The sequence below is a fragment of the Schistocerca cancellata genome, chromosome 6, assembly GCF_023864275.1.
Source record: "Schistocerca cancellata isolate TAMUIC-IGC-003103 chromosome 6, iqSchCanc2.1, whole genome shotgun sequence".
Classification (NCBI taxonomy): domain Eukaryota; kingdom Metazoa; phylum Arthropoda; class Insecta; order Orthoptera; family Acrididae; genus Schistocerca; species Schistocerca cancellata.
Window position 1 is genome coordinate 655,212,580 of NC_064631.1, and position 16,789 is coordinate 655,229,368.

General features: G+C 41.4%; 1 protein-coding gene across 2 annotated transcripts in view; it reads right to left on the reverse strand.

The window, feature by feature from the left end:
• LOC126190732 (endoplasmic reticulum metallopeptidase 1-like) overlaps window positions 1-16,789 on the reverse strand; it is a 263,271-nt gene that overhangs the window by 104,904 nt on the left and 141,578 nt on the right. The window lies entirely within an intron of this gene.

Consider the following 16,789-nt stretch of genomic DNA (forward strand, 5'->3'; position numbering starts at 1 on the left):
ATTGTTGTCTTGTGTGATCCTAGACTTCACGTAAGTAGTCTGCATAAGGAAGGTGCAGATCCAGGACAGAGCCTAAGGTTGCCGCTTGTTTGGCTAATGCATCAACTTCATCATTATAGAGGATACCAGAGTGGGAAGGTACCCACAACAAATGGATCGTCCGGCCCATGCATGTGCTGCGAATATATTCAGATGTCACATCCAAGATATAACTGTTGGTTGTTTTGTTCCATCGACTGTACTGAATGTTTTTAAGAACGCTTTGCGAGTCAGATACTATCAATATCTTGGGGAAGGAAGTGCTAGAGACAAACTTAAGTGCTTCCAAAACTGCCACTGTCTCCGCCGTAAAAATAGAAGTGCTCGTAGGCAGTTTGAAGGTCATGGTTGTTCATTGCAGGTTTCTGTATTGTCGCTGTTCAGTGCTAATTTGTTCACTGAAGAAGCTTCTAACACATCTGACACCATCTAGTGAGGTTTGTATTTTCATGAGGAATTTGCTAGTTGACACAGCTGGAGTGTATTTTGTGAAAAGGACTGTTTGAAATGTCTTATGACTGGGGCCATAGGAGAGTGAAGTGTGCTGACTATTTGTATGTCCATAAAAGAGTCATATATAAGACAAACAAAAAAACCAGACTTTGTTGAGGTTGTTTCAAAGTAGAGATGTTTCCAGTGATGACTTTTTGTCTTCTAAATGTTTTGACAGAACAACAACAATGATAGTATCTGAACAAGGTGAAGCCTCCCATGATGCACATTTTGCATCAATAAAGGAAGAATTAAATACGCTGAATCAGTCAACTAGTCCTGTTAAGAAACAATCGTCAGTGAAGTCGAGTCATAAGCTCTTTGCATCAAGAATGTACAGAGAAGTTACTAAAGCTATGGATGAATACACTACAGCAAAACCGGCCACGCTCTTCAACGTTGAAATTCCATCTTCAAAAGAAAATGAACCAAAGCACCCTTGCACCTCTTGCCAGGAATTTTTCACAAATAACAATTCAGCTGTCGAATATCGTGCGTCCTACAGTCAAAAGGTGCAAGTTTTAACTATTATTCCAGAGACATTTTCAAAGAAAACAATTTTGAACCATGTTCCATCAGTATCAAAGTACATGGTAGACAAATCAAGAAATGTGAGGTCTGACAAAGAAGTCTTTGGAAGACCAAATCCCCATTACAGTCATCCTGTAGAAGCAGCTCAAGTTCAAATAGTGCAGTTATTTTGTCTGGAAGATAAATGGGACTGTTCTCGCCAGAGTGCCAACAAAATAGGCACTATAACTGTAACAGCTGAATGTCAAAAAGTTTTGAAAGTGAAGAGGTTCATGACTCACAGTATTAAAGAAACATTTGCAATTTATAAGAGTAACTATACAACTTCACATATTGGAAGATCAAAATTTTATGCACTATGACCTAAGTGGGTAGTTCCACACCCACCTAGAGATGTCTGTTTATGTGTGTACTGCCTGAATTTTGAACTTCATGTGATAACGTTGAAGAACTTACTGGAGCACGTGACATATGACACCTTGGTTGGGCGTGTGAAGTCATTAGTAGTCTGTGATGTAAAGCGAGAGACTTGTTTGTTTCAAGAATGTGGTGACTGCCTGGAATGGGAGGACTGTCTTTACTGGCACTTGGCCTGGAAGACTTATCAGATAACTCTGCAGAAATTACATATGTGACATGGGAGGAAAATAAACTAATTAAGAAAACTGTTGCCTTTGAAAGTTTCATTGATGAACTTGGTAAATGGCCAGTGAAAGCAATAACACACCAGCATCTGAAGAGATTGTAACAACAACACATTGCAGAAGTGAAAGGGTGTGTACAGGCTGAAGAACTATTTTTAGTGCTTCACAGTGATTTTGCTGATAACAGGTCTGTAATTCTCCCACAAGAAGTACAACGGTATCATTGGAGTAATGACCAGGTTTCAATTTTTACAAGAGTGACATATTTTCAAAACAAGGCCACAAGCGTTGCAGTTATAAGTGATGACTCAGGACGTGACACAGCACGTGATTTTCTAGCAACACGCATAATTCTTCAACTGCAAACAGGTGCAGAGAATCATTACTTCTGACTGCGCTCCTAGTCATTTTAAAAATCGTTACCAACTGTTTGAATTGAATATGTCACTAGTGCTAACTGACTGGGTGTACAGTGCTACTAGTCACTGGAAGGGGCCTTGTGGTGGTGTAGGAGGCCTTCTGAAGCACCATGCTACAAAACATAATCTTTCCAGACCAAATACAGCTGTGATTCAGAATGCTGAGGATTTTATGAGATTCGTGAAATCTTACACATCCACAGCCCTCATTCTTTTGTCCAAAGAGGAAACAAAGAATTCAATGAACAGAAAAAAGAAGAATGGTCCAAACTGCTCCTGTGAAAGGAATTCAGAAGACACATTTTTGGACTCAAAGTGATGGGTGAACTCATATTGCACACACTTTAAAGAGCAAGAAAGAAGAAATAGTGCATGACTGTGACTGGTGGATTGCAGAGATTATAGACACCAGTTATGTAGTTAAACAAAACTGTAGTGACTTTATGCTGCCGCATGGACCAACTGCTGGATATGGGTTTCCAGATGAAGGACAGTAACAACTCCATCAGAGCTCACATCCTGTGTTCACAATGTTTTGAAGATTTAAGTGCTCCAGTTCATTTTGGTTCAACAGAAAGGCATCACTCTATATCAAAGGGAGATTCTGAAGTAGAGGAACACATTTTTAGTTCACTGACTGTCTAATTTCAGTACAAAACAGAGTGCACAGAAGTTGTATAAATTGAAACCTTTAAGTCTTTGGACCTTTCAGATACATTTTGGAACCATTTAAAATACTTGAAAAATGAGTCTAATTCATCTTTCAAAACTAAAATTATGTTAAATAAGGCTAGGTTTTGATTTTTATAAGCCTGTTATGTGATAATAAAACAGGTTTTATGTATAGTAAAAATTTCAATTGTTAATAAAACCTGTTCAACCTAAAAGTGAAAGCTCTCCTTTTCAAGGAATGTAGAATTCTATGGTACTAATCAACAGAAAAAAAATCAAAATTTTATGGATTGGCAATTTTGAAAAAAAAATTTTTTCCATAAATTATAAAAAAAAAAGTTCAAAATGCTATAGTAAAAGGACTTTGACCAATAAGTCCAAATGGAGGATTTATTTGTAACCATAAAGCAATTATCTTTCAAATACAAAAACAACAACAACAAAATATCTAGAACTGTTTAATAATTTTTTCCAAAATTCGCATCTTCAAAATGGTATGCGCAGTGTCATCTTTGGAGGGCTGTATCTCAGAGCAGAAATTTTTTTTGGAGAAAACAAAAAAAATACATATTCTTTACTTAGTCCTTCATTTTAACATATGCTAAATTCAATAATATCCAGGACTATAAAGAAGATTTTTTCCTAGCCTGCCTGAATTGATATTGACTATGCCTTTAATGTTTTCTCTCCATGACATACCACATGATCAAGTCATTCCAAGATACAAAGTATTTCCAGAGGGGCCGCCATTTGATGTTTCTTCTCTTAAATGAAACATCTCACAAATAACCTGACACATACATTACCTAGAGAACCTCCCATTGTTTAGCATATACCACAATCCACCAGTACAACCCACTAGTATAAAAGCCTTCATACTCTATCAAATTTTCATGTTTGAAAACTATAAATACCCACAATGACATCACAGTATATCTTTACCGACATGTGCTTCACTGTCAAGAACTCCTCATTCTACGTATAAAGCAAATAAGTACTATGGTGACAATAGTGCAATATCCAAAAGTAAAGTCTTATACGTGCAATGGCATTAGCAACAGCAGAAATGGAAAATAAAAGAAATTATAATAATCCTCTTGATAAACCATACTGTTCCCTTATGGTAAACTTTAACCAAAATATATGGCATAAGCATACAAACCCTTAGCATCAAGTTATAAATGAGTTACACCAGCATCATCTAAGCTCCCATAAACCACATATATTATAAAAGGATAGATTTATAACAACAAAACTAATCAATTTTTGACAATATAACGTAATTGGATAGATAAGAAATCTACACACCAAGTGGCGGCAGGAGAACACACATATAAAAGAGGTTTTACTTAAGCAAGCTTTCGGAGCCAGTGGCTCTTTCTTCCATCAGAAAGGTTGAAGGAGAAGGAAGAGAGGCGAAGGGAGAGAAGCTGAAGAGTTTTAGGACAAGGGGTAAACTATGGAAAAGTCACCCTGAATAGAATGAGAATGACAGACTGATTGCTGGAACTGCACTGCAAGAGATTTGGAAACCTGAGAGCTTAAAGGTGGAAGACAAAGTAATATGCAGACAGAGATTACTGCTTAAACATCACACATGAGTTAATACAAGTCAAACGCTAAGTGCACTGTACGTAACAGAGGTGGGAGGGGGGGTCATATTGTAGTGCTAGTTCCCACCTGCTGGAGTTCTGAGAAACTGCTCATCACTGCAGATGCAACAGCCATGGGTGGCTAGGCTGTGTGGAAGGGACTTTTTGGTATGGAATGGGTTGCAGCTGTTGAGATGGAGGTATTGCTGGTGGCTGGTAGGTTTGATGTGGACAGAGGTACTGTTGTAGCCGTCTTTGAGGTGGATGTCAACATCATGGAAGGTAGCTTGTTGGGTTGAGTAGGACCAGATGAAGTGAATGGGGGAGAAGGTGTTGAGGTTCTGAAGGAATGGGGATAGAGTGTCCTCATCCTCAATGCAGATCATGAAGATGTCATCAATGAATCTGAATCGTGTGAGGGATTTGGGATTCTGGGTGTATACGAAGAATTCCTCTAGCTGGACCTTGAACAGGTTGGCGCCATGTGGATGCCCATAGCCATACCCCGGATTTGTTTGTAGGTGATGCCTTCAAAGGGGAAGTAATTGTGGGTGAGGATATAGTTGGTCATGGCGACTAGGACGGAGGTTGCTGATTTGGAATGTTGTGTTGGGACAGCTAGTGTTCAATACCAGTAAGGCCATGGGCATTAGGGATGTTAGTGTAAAGGGGGATGGCATCAAAAGTGAAGAGCAGGGCACTGTGTTGTAAAGGAATGGGAATGGTGGAGAGTTAGTGGAGCAAATGTTTGGTATCTTTTATGTAGGACGGTGGGTGGCTGAAGGTGTTAGTCTACGAAAGCTTCAATGTTTGTTAGCCCTTCCCTGTTCTCATTCCATCACTACACAGCCCTCTACTCCACCAACAAACCCTTCTTTTTACATCTCCGCTTTTCCGCTAACCCCCCCCCCCCAACTCTCTCTCTCTCTCTCTCTCTCTCTCTCTCTCTCTCTCTCTCTCTCTCTCTCTCTCTCCCTCTCTCTCCCTCTCTCCCCCCCCCCCCCCCGTCGCAATCTGTCTAACCTCCTGACTGCACATATCTGACCTACCCTCTCTCCACCTCATCCCTGCACACTCCCACAAGCAGCAATTTACTGTCCCCCACCCTTACCCTGCTATTTCTTCCCCTTCCCGCTGCAGCCTCCTCCTTACCCCCAGCCAGTTGCCTCACCCATCATGTGCTGCTGTGCATGGTCTGGCTTCAGCTATAAGAGACTGTGTTCATGTGGATGTACCACTTGCATGCACCAAACCAGTGACTGAAGGCTTATGGATGCAAGGAAAGCCCCTTTCAAGAAACCCATGAAAAGGTTGGCTTAGAAAGGAGCCTTTCTGGTTCCAATGGCTGTACCCCTGATCTGTTAGTATGTCTGCACCACGAATGTGAAGTAGTTGTTGGTAAGTATATAGCTGATTAAGATGAGCAGGAAGATGTCATGGGTTTGGAATCAGGTGGGCAATGACTGGAGATATGTTCAGAAGCAGACACACCATGTACATGTAGGATGTTGATATAGAGGGAGGTGGCATCAATGGCAACAAGCAAGGTGTGTGGTGGGGGTGGGATGGGTATGGATTTCAGACAATCTAGGAGATGGTTGGTGCCTTTAATATAGGAGGGAAATCTCTGTACTATGGGTTGTAGGTGCTGACCAGTTATGGCAGATATATGTTCAGTAGGTGCTTTGAATGCCAGGAGTTATAGGACGACTGGATTTGTGGATCTTGGGAAGAAGACAAAAGGTGAGGGTGCCTGTTCTGGGTGGGGTAAAAAGTTTTGTGGATTGAGGTGTCAGTCCTCGTGAGGGGCCTGAGATTTTAAGGAGAAACTTGTGAGTTAATGAGCATTGTGCTCTCATTTAAGTTTATGGCCGAAAGAGCCAGCCTTCAGGAATTGTGAAATGAACCCTGTCATCCACAACCAAATGCCACAAAGGGTGCAGATTCACCGCAAGATGGGGAAACTCACAGGTGTCTATTGTCTATTGAGCCCTAAGTGCTGTAGTGCACGAGTGAGACAGACAAGAACCTACGTCATAGGGAAACCCAGTAGAAGGCTTTTGTGGTTGAGGAGACGTAGCAGTGTTAAACATGGCGGACCTAAGATCAGCCATAAAGGGAAACATTTATGAAAATTATTTAATTCTGTAGTATTGTAGGGAATCAAGCCACAGTAATTTTAATCTGCCATACTCCATAAATTTTGATGGTGATTCCAATAAAACTTGAATACTGATCATATCCATAACAGTTTAGGATTTACTGTTAAAGTGAAATTAACAAGTTTTGTAATAATAAAGACCTGAATGCTAAAATCTAAACGCTTTGGTTGATCTTAACAACTGACATTTCATATACAAGTGCATCATTAAAATGACAAACCTTGTAAATGTCAACACTGTAAATTTATTTGTTTAAAAGATATAGTAAATTTAAATTACTTGACAGCATGAAACCTTATTGAATCATTAGATAGTAGAATATTTGTTGTAACGTTTAGTGCATAATAGTTACTTTTGTTCTTTATTTATTTATCAGAAAGCACATTGGTGCAAGGCTACTGGCCATGACATTCAAAGCTAAGAAGGAAATTGTATTGGTTTTATGTAAAAGAATTTAACATCTATTATGTAATGGATATTATTGTTACTTTATTTAGAACATAAAAGTTGTCAAGCTTTGATTATTTAAATATGTTAAAGTGCAAAATATTGTAGAATAAGCTATAGCCAATCAGATGGACGGTTTCAGGAAAAAGGGAACTGCCCTAGTCAGTTGAGCGTGTGGGAAACGCAGCCGGGGATGGACAGTTCAGCTGGAGACACAAAAGGGGACAGTACGGATTGAGATGTGAAAGTGGAAAGTCAGTCTTTAGGCAGCTAGGAAGTAAAATGACTTAGAAAATTTCGCGCTGTGTAGTATCGCGGGACTTAGTCTCTGGGCAGTGAGCAGCCACGCACCTGGTGTGAACTCTAACTTTTCGCAATGAGATTGTGAATGACCAAACTGTGTCAAATGAAACGCTCGAGTGTAACAGTAACTCCAAATATGGCCACTTTCTGTGTTAGTTTGCTTTCTGAATAAACATTATTCTAACCAAATCGCAAGTGTGTGGCCTACATCATTTATGGGTCATTAATTTAGTTCCCAATATTATTACTACTTTTATTATATGATATGTTAATTTTGTATTTCACAAACTTGCCACCAGCCACACAATTTAACCAAAGGGTCACAAGTGCCTAATTTAGGGCATATAATGCAACACGTGCGGTTCAACCCCTAGACAAGTTTGAGCCAAGACATTTCCATGAAGAGGAACCACATGTGAGCCCGACCATCTTGGGATGTTAGCTCACAAACTGCAGGTCAGTCTGAATCACAGCGATGGAATCTTGATGGCAGATGCTGTACGTAGAAGTGTCAGACAGCCAGCGCAAACCTTCACTAGCATACCCCTGTCATCATGCAACCACAGTGGTACCTTCTGGGAGGATGATGATGAGTCTTCAGCTTTTAGGGAGCACAGAGCCTGGACTTTTCCTGGAGTTTTGCAGACGACAGGTTAGCGTCATGTTGTAGGGACCTGAGAAATGGTTGTGAAGCAATGCTGGATGTGAGGAATATTTGGAAGGCTTGTAAGGGATGATTCTGAGATAGTGGTGGTGGGCCAAGATTGGATCATGATCAGAACTGTTCAGGGCAGGGTTCAATGTCAGGTTTGCTGTTGAAAAGGTTTTGGGATTGGGTTGCGAAGTGATATTGCCAGTTGATGTTACATGTGAAGGAAAGTAGGTCCTTCACCAAACCAGTATCATTAAATGCAGGTTTAGGGGATGAGAAAGAAAGTCTTTCCTTCTCATCTGCCCAGTAAGTCTCCCCTGACCTCGGAAGATTTGGCCTCTCCAGTCCTCCTCCTTCACCCCTCTTCCTTTCCCTTCAACTTTTCTGGCAGGATGAGGAGCGACTGGCTCTGAAATCATAAAAAGTTAAACCTTGTTATGTGTGTGTTCTCCTGCCACCATTTGGTGAGCAGACTTTCACCAATCCATTTATATTATACACACACCCTGCAAGCCACTGTATGGGGCATGTTGGAGGGTATCCTGTACCACTAATACTCATTTCCTTTTCTGTTCCACTCGTAACAAGGGCGAGGGAAAAACAAGTACCTGTAAGCCTCTGTAAAAGCCCTAATCTCTCTAATCTTCTCTTCAAGGTCCTTACTTGAAATTTACATTAGCGGCAGTAGAAGCATTCTGGAGTCAGCCTCAAATGCCAGTTCTCTAAACTTTCTCAATAGTGCTCTTCGAAAAGAATGTCACCTTTCCTCCAGTGATTTCCACTTGAGTTCCCGTAGCACCTCCATAATACTTGCACACTGTTTGAACCTACTGGTAACAAATCGAGCAGCCCACCTCTGAAATGATCCAATGTCTTCCTTTAATCTGACCTGGTGTGGATCCCAAACACTTGAGCAGTATTCAAGAATAAGTTGCACTAGTGTTATATATGAAGTCTCCTTTATAGATGAACCACGCTTTCGTAAAATTCTCCCAATAACCTAAGTCGGCCATTCACCTTCCCTATTACAGACATTACATGCTCATTCAATTTCATATTGCTTTGCAATGTTACACCTAGATACTTAATTGATGTGGCTGTATCAAGCAGCACACTACTTATACTGTATTCAAACATTATGGGTTTGTTTTTCCTTCTCATCTGCATTAACTATTTTTCTACATTTAGGGCTAGCTGCCATTCATTACACTAACAAGAAATTTTGCCTCAGTCATATTGTATCCTCCTAAAGTCACTCAATGACACCTTCTCCTACAACACAGCATGATCGGCAAGCAGCCACCAGCCACAGACTGCTGCTTATCTTGTCTGCCAGACCATTTATGTATATAGAAAATAATAGCAGCCCTATCAAACTACCATGAGTCCTCACTGTCAAGGGCAACATACTGAGTTCTGTTACCTAAGAAGTCTTTGAACCATTCACCTGCCTGGAAAACTATTCTGTATGCTTCTATCTTCATTAACAGTTGACAGTGTAGCCCCATGTCAAATGCTTTATGGAAAACTAGGAATATGGAATCCATCTGTTGCCCCTTCATCCATGGTTCCTAGGATCTCATGTGAGAAGTGGGCAAGCTGAGTTTTGCATGAGTGATTCTTTCTAAAACCATGCTGATTTGTGGACAGAAACTTTTCTCTCTCAAGGAAATTTATTATACTCAAAATGAGAATATGTTCAAGGATTCTGCAGCAAAGTGATGTTAGAGATACTGGTCTGTTATTTTTCTACTTCTCATTATTTTCATCTTTCTTCAGTTAATTGTCAATCCATATTCTGTACTCACTAGACTGTTCATTCCATTAAACAGCTCCCATAACTCTTCTTCAGTTTCACTGAAGATAGCAATGTCATCAGCAAATCTTATCATAGATATCCTTTCATCCTGAATTTTGACCCCACTCTTGAACCATTATTTTATTTCCATCACTGTTTTCAATGTATAGAGTGAGTAGTAGAGGTAAAAGACTGCATCACAGTACCCTTTTAAATCCAATCACTTGGTCTTCCTGTCTTAGTGTTCCCTCTTAGTTCCTGCACATATTGTCTATTAGCTCCCTTTCCCTATAGCTTACCCCATATTTTTCTCAATATTTCAAACAACATTTTACATTGTCTAATGCCTTTTCCAGATCAAAAAATCCTATGAGCTTTTCTTGATTTTTTTCTTCGCTCTTGCTTCCAGTATCAATCACAATGTCAGAACTGCCTCTCTGGTGCATTTACCTTTTTTAAAGCCAAACTGGTTGTCATCTAATAGATCTCCTTTCCTTTTCCATTCTTCTATACATTATTCTTGTCACTAACTTGAATGTAGGAGCTGTTAAGCTGACTACACAATAATTCTTGCACTTGTTGGCTCTTGCTATCTTTGGAATTATGTGGATGATGTTTTTCCAAAAGGATGATGGTATATTGCCAGTCTCATACATACTACACACCAATGTGAACAGTCATTTTGTTGCTACTTCCTCCAATTATTTTATAAATTACAATGGAATGTTAGCCATCCCTTCTGCCTTACTTGATCTTAAGTCTTAGAAAGTTGTTTTAAATTCCGATTTTAGTACTGGATCCCCAACCTCTTTCCTGTCGACAACTGTTTCCTTCCTTTTCTATCACTTCATCACATGAATCCTCCACCTTGTAGAGGCCATCAATGTATTTTTTTCCATCTATCCACTCTCTCCATAGAATTTAACAGTGGATCTCCCATTGCACTCTTAATGTTACTGATCTCGTTTTTAATTTCACTGAAGATTGCTTTGACATTTCTATATGCTCAGTCAGTCCTTCTTTTACAGTTTCTTCAGATTTTTTGTGTAGCCATTTCACCTTAGCTTCCTCGCACTTCTTATTTATTCCATTCCTAAGTTGACTTGTATTTCTGTACTTCTGAATTTCCCTGGACATTTTTGTACTTTCTTTTTTTTTTTTTTTTTTTTTCAATAAACTGAAGTATTTCTTCTGTTACCCAGGGTTTCTTTCCAAATTCTGTTTATCTTCTCCAACTCAACTACCTACTTTACAGACAAGAGAACGAACAGACAAGGATGTTGAGTAGGGTTGGGTTGGGTTGGGTTGGGTTGATTTGGGGGAGGAGACCAAACAGTGAGGTCATCGGTCTCATCGGATTAGTGAAGGATGGGGAAGGAAGTCGGCCGTGCCCTGTCAAAGGAACCACCCTGCCATTTGCCTGAAGCGATTTAGGGATATCACAGAAAACCTAAACCAGGATGGCTGGACACAGGATTGAACCGTTGTCCTCCTGAATGCGAGTCCACTGTGCTAACCACTGCACCACCTCACTCGGTGTGTTGAGTAGGTTTGATAGGTTGTAGAAAACTAATGTGGAAGGGGTGGGGACAGTACTTGTCATTTCAGGGCACAACAAGGGGTAGTTGACATTGTAGCAGAGAATGTGATTCTGTTGCTCCAGTCTTGCTTGGTACTGAGTCACAAGATGAATTCTCCTTTTGGGCCAGTCAGTGGCTATGTGAAGGATGGTAAGTGACAGGGGAGATAAGGCATAGGAGATTTGTTTCTGTGCTGAGTAATTATAGTTTATAAAGACCTCAGTGAGACCCTAATCATATTTTAAGTGGGACTGCTTGTCACTGCAGATGTGACGACCATGGATTGTTAAGGCTACAGCGAAGGTTCTTTTTGATGTGGAATGGGTGGGAGATGTTGAAATTGAGGTGTATGTTGATGGTTGGAAACATGATGTGGACAAAGGTCCTGATGGAACCATGTGTGAGATGGAGGTTGACATTGAGTAAAGTGGTGTGTTGAGCTTACAGGGACCCTGTGATGTGAATGGGGGAGAAGGTTGAGGTTCTGAAGTCTGTGCAGATAAAGTGTACTCAACCTTAGTCCAGATCATGAAGGTGTCATCAGTGAATCTGAACCAGATAAGGGATTTGGGATTCTGTGTGGCTAGGAAGGATTCCTCCTGATGGCCCACGAAAAAGTTGGCATAGGACGGTGCCATTCAGGTGCCTATGATTTTATCCTAGGTTGGTTTGTAGGTGATGAAGGAGAAGTAATTTTGAGTGACGATATAATTGGTCATGGTGACCAGGAAGGAGGTTGCAGGTTAAGTGTGTGTCGGGTGTTGTAAAAGGTAGTGCTCAATGGCAGCAGTGCAGTGGGCACTGGAGATGTTAGTATGGAATGGGGTGGCATGACACTGATAGTCAGGGTGCCTTCTGGTAAAGGGACCAGAACTGTAGAGAGTCAAGAGTCAGTAGGGGAAATGGTTAATGAGTTAATGTATTTTATTTAGGAGGGTAGAGGTAATACACTGAAGATGTTGGCCCACAATGACAGTGATTCTCTCTGTGGGAGCGAAGTGTCTACATACAATGGGGTGTCCTGATGGTTGGGTTTATGTATTGTAGGAAGCATTTCAAATGTGGCAGTGCAGGGATTAATGGGGTTGAAGAGGGATACAGACTCAAGGGAGAAGTTCTAGGATGTATCTAGGAATTTAAAGAGGAACTCAGATCACGCTGGTTTTTTGGAATGGAGCCAGTGTGGAAAGGATTGTTTTTGGACCTATCTGACAGCTGATGAAGCCCATCAGTGAGTTAATCATGGTTCTTAACCACAGATGTGTAGTCTTTGTCAGCAGGTAGGATTATAAAGTTGTGATCAGTTTTTAGGTACAATAAGCAATGAGTGAACCAACAGCTGTATTTTCATCTCTGATTTATTCCAAAGGCAACTGGTTTCAGCATTTGATTATGTCATCATCAGGCCCTCTATGGTAACATAGTGGCCGAGCTTATATGTCAGACAAAATATCATGCAATAGCAAACAAGTACACTGGTGCACTTTTGTGCAATGTTTTGTCTGACCATATAGGCTCAGCCACTGATATTGGCTACTGTCTTATCATACTACCTAGCAAGAATGGATGTACTGAAATCAATTTTTAGGTGGAGGATTGTTATTCTTTCTGCAGATGAGGGATTCATTTGCATGTTGAGGGATTTGGGGAATGATGGTGAGGCAGTGTTTGAGGCTAGGAAATTCTGAAAAATTATCAGGAGATGATTCCAGGGAAGTGGGGGTGTATCACAATTATGCAGAGGAGCAGCTTGATTGAGGCAGACTCCAATACTGGTTTTGGATTGGGTAGCAAAAATGTGTTTGCACTGTAGGGACTGGAGATGGTCTAGGTATAGCATCTTTGATTAGTAATAAAAACATCCTTGGTTCTCGGTTCAAAACATGCCACTGCTTAAATTTGGAATAAAAATCATCAGCAATGATGGACAAAGACTTCCCGCATAAAAAATCACCCTTGCTCTGCTAATGGCCTTGTCAAAGAGGGCGGAGGAGCTGACAGAGGTTCAGGGCACTCTCTTGCCCTTGAAGTGGGGAAACTGTTCCTAAAAGGCAGAAGAATCAGCAGTGATCAATGGTGTGAGGATGCAGAAAGCAATGGAAACCACTGCATTAAAGAAACGTAATGTGTATCCATAGGGCATGTGGCCCGTAATTGAAAAAATATCATGATGACCTGTCCATTGGCAAAATATTCCAGACTAGTCCCCCATTCAGATCTCTGGGAGGGGACTGCAAAGAGGGAGTTGACCATTAAAAGCAGTCTGAATAACTAACGAAAGGGTAACAGTCTAAGAGTTGGGGCATGGAATGCCGTAAGTTTAAACATGGTACGGAAGCTAGAAAATGTGGAAAGGAAAATGCTCAGTCTTAGTCTAAATATATAGTGGAGATTAGTGAGGTGAAATGGAAAGAAGAAAAGGATTTCTGGTCAGACAACTATAGGGGAATGCAGAACTAGGATTCATTGTGAATAGAAAGGTAGAATGGAAAGAAGACAAGGATTTCTGGTCAGACAACTATAGGGTAATGTGGAGAGGTAATGTAGAGAGGGAGCTACTGTGAAAAATTCAGTGAGACGATGTTCTCATCAGAATCAGTATCAAACCAACACCGACAACTGTAGTTCAGATATTCATTCCGACATAGCAAGCAGAAGATGAAGAGATAGTGAAGGCATTTGAAGATACTGAACAAGTAATTCAGTTTGTAAAGGGAGATGAACAATAGGCATGAGGTATTGAGTGTGGTTGTAGGGGAAGGAGTACAAGAAGGGTTCTGGGCTAATATGGACTTCGTAGCAGGAATGAGAGAGGAGGAAGACTAATTGAGTTCTTCAGTAAATTGAACCTGTAAAAGCAAATACTCTGTTCAAGTACCACAAGAGGAATGTTTCCAGAATGAGATTTTCACTCTGCAGCGGAGTGTGCGCTGATATGAAACTTCCTGGCAGATTAAAACTGTGTGCCCGACCGAGACTCAAACTTGGGACCTTTGCCTTTCGCGGGCAAGTGCTCTACCATCTGAGCTACCGAAGCACGACTCACGCCTGGTACTCACAGCTTTACTTCTGCCAGTACCTCGTCTCCTACCTTCCAAACTTTACAGAAGCTCTCCTGCGAACCTTGCAGAACTAGCACTCCTGAAAGAAAGGATACTGCGGAGACATGGCTTAGCCACAGCCTGGGGGATGTTTCCAGAATGAGTTTTTCACTCTGCAGTGGAGTGTGCACTAATATGAAACTTCCTGGCAGATTAAAACTGTGTGCCCGACCGAGACTCGAACTCGGGACCTTTGCCTTTCGCGGGCAAGTGCTCTACCACCTGAGCTACCGAAGCATGACTCACGCCCGGTACTCACAGCTTTACTTCTGCCAGTACTTTGTCTCCAACCTTCCGCAATATCCTTTCTTTCAGGAGTGCTAGTTCTGCAAGGTTCGCAGGAGAGCTTCTGTAAAGTTTGGAAGGTAGGAGACGAGGTACTGGCAGAATTAAAGCTGTGAGTACCGGGCGTGAGTCGTGCTTCGGTAGCTCAGATGGTAGAGCACTTGCCCACGAAAAGCAAAGGTCCCGAGTTTGAGTCTCGGTTGGGCACACAGTTTTAATCTGCCAGGAAGTTTCACCACAAGAGGAAGATGTATACTTGGAAAAGGTCAGGTGGTATAGGAAGATTTCGCATTTGGAGGAGAAAGTTGGTGACTGAAATTTCATGAGAAGATTCTGACACAATGAAAAACACCTGTTTTATGTCCAGTCCAAAACCTGTATCATTTCAGTGACATTCTCTCCCCTATTTTGCAATAATACAAAACATGCTGCCCTTCTTTGAACTTTTTCAATATCCTCCGAAAATTTAGGCTGCAATAGTTGGGTTACATCATTGACAGAGTACATCAAAATGCCCTGAAATGAGAAATGTCCTGCCCACTATCCTTCCCACCCATCCCACAGTGGTATTCCGCTGTCCACCGAACCTACACAGTATACTCATCCATCCTTAAACAATTCCAGCTCCCAATTCCTTATCTCATGGCTCATACCACTGTAATAGACCTAGATTCAGGACCTGAACCATACATCCTCCCACCACCACCTACTCCAGTCTGGTCACTAACATCACCTATCCCATCAAAGGCAGGGCTACTTGTGAAACCAGTCTGTCATCTACAAGCTAAGCTGCAACCACTGTGCTGCGTACTATGTAGGCATGACAACCAACAAGCTGTCTGTGCTCACTCATGGCCACCGACAAACTGTGGCCAAGAACCAAGTAGACCACCCTGTTGCTGAACACGCTGCCAATGACTGCTTCACAGCCTGTGCCATATGAATCCTTCCCACCAACACCAGCTTTTCTGAATTGCGCAGGTGGGAACTGTCCCTGCAATACATCCTACATTCCCGTATCCCTCCTGGTCTCAACCTTTTAGTCACTGTCCTCAACCATCCAGCCCCTTCCCTGTTCCCATTCCAGAACTACACAGCCATAATTCCACCACCACACTCAGTCTTTTTATTTCTCTCCTTTTCTGGTATTTCCCATCCCCCCACCTCTGCCCTGCCCTCTGTCTAACCTGCAGCATTTCACTGTCCGCCATCCCCGCCATACATCTGTCCCCCTCCCTGCCACAGCCTCCTCCTCATCCCCACCTAGTCGCCACTCCCATCATGCACTTGTGCTGCTGCTCACAGTGTGGTTTCAGTTGCCTGAGACTGCAGCAGCTGTCTGTGTGAGTTGTGTTTGCATGAGCGTGTATGCTTGTGTGTATGTGTGTGTATTGTTGACGAAGGCCTTAATGGCCAAAAGCTTTAACTGTGAAAGTCTTTTGTTGTGCCTATCTGCGACTGAGCATCTCCACTATTTGGTGAGTGGCAACTTTCCTTCTCATAATATTGTAAAGGACAATAAATGAAATACATAAATAGAAATAAATAAAATATTAACTTGTAGCATGTTTACTGGCAGGATACTGCATGTTGAACACAGACTGTTTATTTTTGAGAGTATTCATTCTCACTGACAACTCTGTGGTCATTGATCAATAAAAAATACTGAATAAAATTATATAACAACAAAAATAATGAATTATTGATGATATAATGTAAATGGATTGATAAAAAATCTACTCACCATGCGACAGCAGGTGAACACACACACACACACACACACACACACACACACACACACACACACACAAAAGGATTTAACTTTTAAAAGCTTTTGGAGCCAGTGGTTCTTTCTTCTAGCAGAAGAGTTGAAGGAGAAGGAAGAAGGGTGAAGGAAAAGGACTGGAGAGGTTTAGGGAAAGGGGTATATTTCCGAAAAGTCTGGGTGACTTTTCTGAACTATACCACCTTTCCCTAAACCTCTCCAGTCCTTTTCCTTCACCTCTCTTTCTTCCCCTTCAACTCTTCTGCCAGAAGGAAGACCCACTGGCTCCGAAAGCTTGTAAAAGTTA